The following is a 3,506-nucleotide window of genomic DNA, read 5'->3' on the forward strand; positions in this document are numbered from 1 at the left end:
AGCCATTACCAGCAAACTCAGCTGCGCTAGTCATTGCCGTCTTCCTGGATGGGATCCCGAGACGGGCTGCATCAGTGGTTGGATACATTGTCAGACATGGCCCAGTCGCGCCCTGAATGGCGCTCATACATCCAAGCTATTACCTTCAGTGTATAGCTCCTTCCCAATATCCTCACTGACAGTGCTGGAATTATGCACCAATTTATCATCTCCCGCCTCGAATGCGCAGCTAACTACCCCCCTTAAATCATCGGTGAACGAAAGTGTGGCAGCTACAACCACTGTACGACGAGTACGCGGTTATTACAGCTGAAAATGATGACCTTTGCTTTTAAATCTAAAAAAATTGAGGTGACTTGGGGATTCTAACTTTTTTTATGTCTGAAGTGCAACTAGTTTGAAGGCTTTGAACGGCCATCGGAATAATCTGAATTCCGGATCTTCTTCCTTCCTCGTAAGGAAAAGTCAACATCTAACTAATGTTGATGATGATGCCGAACTATGTCACAATGAGAGGGAGGAAACGTGTGAGTTCATGGAGAAAATAAGCAGACAGTCGATTTTATCGGTCTTATGCAAAAAAATATTTGCTTGTCAATCACTCTGAAGGCAAAAGGAGTAGATTACTATGCTTTATATGCACCTCGTCGGTTCTGGGTTTGGATGTGACTTAGACGTTGTAGCAACAATTTGGGTTTTAAGAACCAATAAATTTATAGGTGTTTTCTTAAAGAGTATTTAAACATCTTAGCTCGATACAAAGTAGAATCGCACTTTTTAATCACAGATAGGTACGAACCGGTGTGACACTTACATTCTGTGGTTTTGAGCTGACTATTTCTTCTGCAGTGTCAAACTTTGCCTGCTATTTTATCCTGTTTCCTGAATGGGAAAAAAATAAACTCAGGTTCTGGACGCAATCCATTATTCAGAAGTTGCTGAAGACCCTTCAACAGCTCACAGCCAACTGGGTCCTTCTTGGAGCTAATCACGCAAGCGCAGTCACAAGTACTACTTGTACTCAAATTCGATAGCTTTCAACGGGTACTCCCAGTTACATACAAATTCGCTTTTGAGCGGAGACTCAGCTAAATCCAGTTAAATCTCCAGTTCACGATGGTCCTCCTCAACTGAATGTTCTGCAATAGGCCGCTCTATCGCAAGATTCACCATGGGTATAGTGGACAATATATCAGAATCTGATTTCATCTTCCTCTGAAAAGTGGTGAAACCGATGAACAAACAACTTGCTGTTAAACTTTTCTACCAATGAGGTCAACAGTAATATCGCGCCAAAACACGTTAGCTATAGCACAATACAAAATTAACGGTCAACAATTTTTTCCAATCTGCAGAACCATCTGTAAATTAACGAAACGTATGACTTGGTGATCAATGTGGGTATAGGACATAATTCACCGTGTAAACATACTCGAATTATTTTTTGCACTTCGAAACACTGACTACCTCCTTCGTGATTGGAGTGTTGGTCGTTGACGGACAGCATGCCGTCAGTATCGCACCACGAACTATCGCAGTAACCGAAGGTAGTTCAAGATAAATAAAACATAGTCGATAGCTTGGATAGTCCAGAAATCCGAAACTTTACGGGTACGTTATTAATGACGTGCGGACGAATGATATCATCAGCTGCAAAACCGTCAGAACAGGTAGTATTTCTGATCGGTGCACCCCGTGGCTTATCTATAAAGCAAAAAATTGTAGAAATTTGCACTTTTGGAACACGCTTGACTGCCCAGAGCACTCAATCCCAGTTTTAGAGCTTTCACGGTAAGAACAAGCAAAAAATATTCAACGACGGCTTTTATATAGTCTCGTGACTTATTTTTACCGGTCTACTGGTATCAGTTACTCTGTGAGTTATAGGTCCATTGAACATTGAATAGACCTCTTTGTGTGCAAACTGACTTTAACCGCTATATCGGTTGGCTAATCAATACTCACTTTTCCTTGGTCTGTTTGGCGTCGGACAGACGAAAAAACGCCCCAAGAAAGGGGAACAATAGACTATCACGATTACTTCCCCATCCATAGCCTAATCTTCTTGATTATTTCACACCTAATAGACAAGCATTTATTATTTTTCGTACTGACCCATGCTCAAATGGCCTTAGGTCAGCGTTACAGGCTATTTTCTCGGGTCCTAATTGGTTCAAAACAGTAGTACATTTAGCATTTTCTATAGTCACACTTCACAATTTCGTTGCCTTTGATCTTTTGGGGTCACATCCCAAATTTAAAAATACAGCAATATAGTAGCGTATTATTCCAGTGAGATTGTAGAATTGCGTATTATCATGTCAAATAATGCTGAAAGTACTGGTGAAACGAATCAGAAGATGCACTATTTATGAATTAAAGTTGAACGTATGGCATAGATTTAATTAACTACTCGTCAGGCTATCATGTTCCAATTTCGTCACTTGGGAATATTACCAGTTTACTGGTTTCTTGTGAGATTTTTTGAAATAATGGAATGCGTCTACTCTATATATAGATGACCAAAAAATTCATGCGTGTCCACGTATAAAGGCTTTAACATTAAAGTTCAGATATACCAAAAAAGCTGTTTCAGCGTATGTTTAACTGAAATAACCGTAATTTTTCTAGCAGGGCTGAAGAGTTGAGAGCTGACCATCTTCAGTCCTCGACAGTTTAGTAAAATGCAGGATCCATGATCAAGACTGTGGAGGAGACAGGCGAGGGATAGTGTACTGTCGAAAGGTAATATGTGATGGACGCTCATTTAGGCAGCATTCGAAATGATCAGCGGTTGATTGGTTTTATCATCTTCCCTCTGTGAGAAAAGGTTGAAAATTTCAAGGTCTGGTCCCTCCCTGAGAACTCCTTGAAAACAAAATGAGCATGTATGAATGTACGTTTAGTCACCAACAGCATTCAACTTATGAGAAAATTCCATCAGGTGACCATTTTGAACATACACATTGGCTTACTCGGTGTATATGGTACATGGCTTCACTCTCAGATTAAAACGAATTTGCGGAATTGTTTCAGTTAAATATCCATTGGCTACTTTGATACGACTGGTAGGATATTATATAGTAAGTCGTATTGGGTCGTCAGTACTAGAAACGGCTAACGGCAGGTGACGTGGTAGAGGATGGGCAACCCGAAAGAAACACAACAGATATCAAGGAGATGGCTCTTTGTCGTCGTCAGCAAATATGCATAGTATATATGTATATAGTGTATATATAGTATGGTATGTATAGTATATATGTAGTAAAATCCTAACGGCGGGTGACTATCAGCCATTTGCTATCGGTTTCACACTGTCATACTGTCGATGATCATGATGATGATGAGTACTCACGCACTGATTATGTTTTCTTCAGCCGTTGGTTGCAAAGTAAAGTAAAACCATGTAAAGTAAAGCATGTATTATAACGAGAAATTTGTTTAGAATATACGTCATTAGAGTTGCTGTACAAGAGCTGACGTCGAGTTGAATAGTTTTTGAGCTG

General features: G+C 40.1%; 1 protein-coding gene across 1 annotated transcript in view; it reads left to right on the forward strand.

Annotated features, from left to right (window-relative positions):
• T265_12715 (hypothetical protein) overlaps positions 1-3,506 on the forward strand; it is a gene marked incomplete at both ends in the record, with an annotated part of 26,997 nt that overhangs the window by 8,015 nt on the left and 15,476 nt on the right. The window lies entirely within an intron of this gene.

This window comes from Opisthorchis viverrini (assembly GCF_000715545.1).
Source record: "Opisthorchis viverrini unplaced genomic scaffold opera_v5_11, whole genome shotgun sequence".
NCBI lineage: Eukaryota > Metazoa > Platyhelminthes > Trematoda > Opisthorchiida > Opisthorchiidae > Opisthorchis > Opisthorchis viverrini.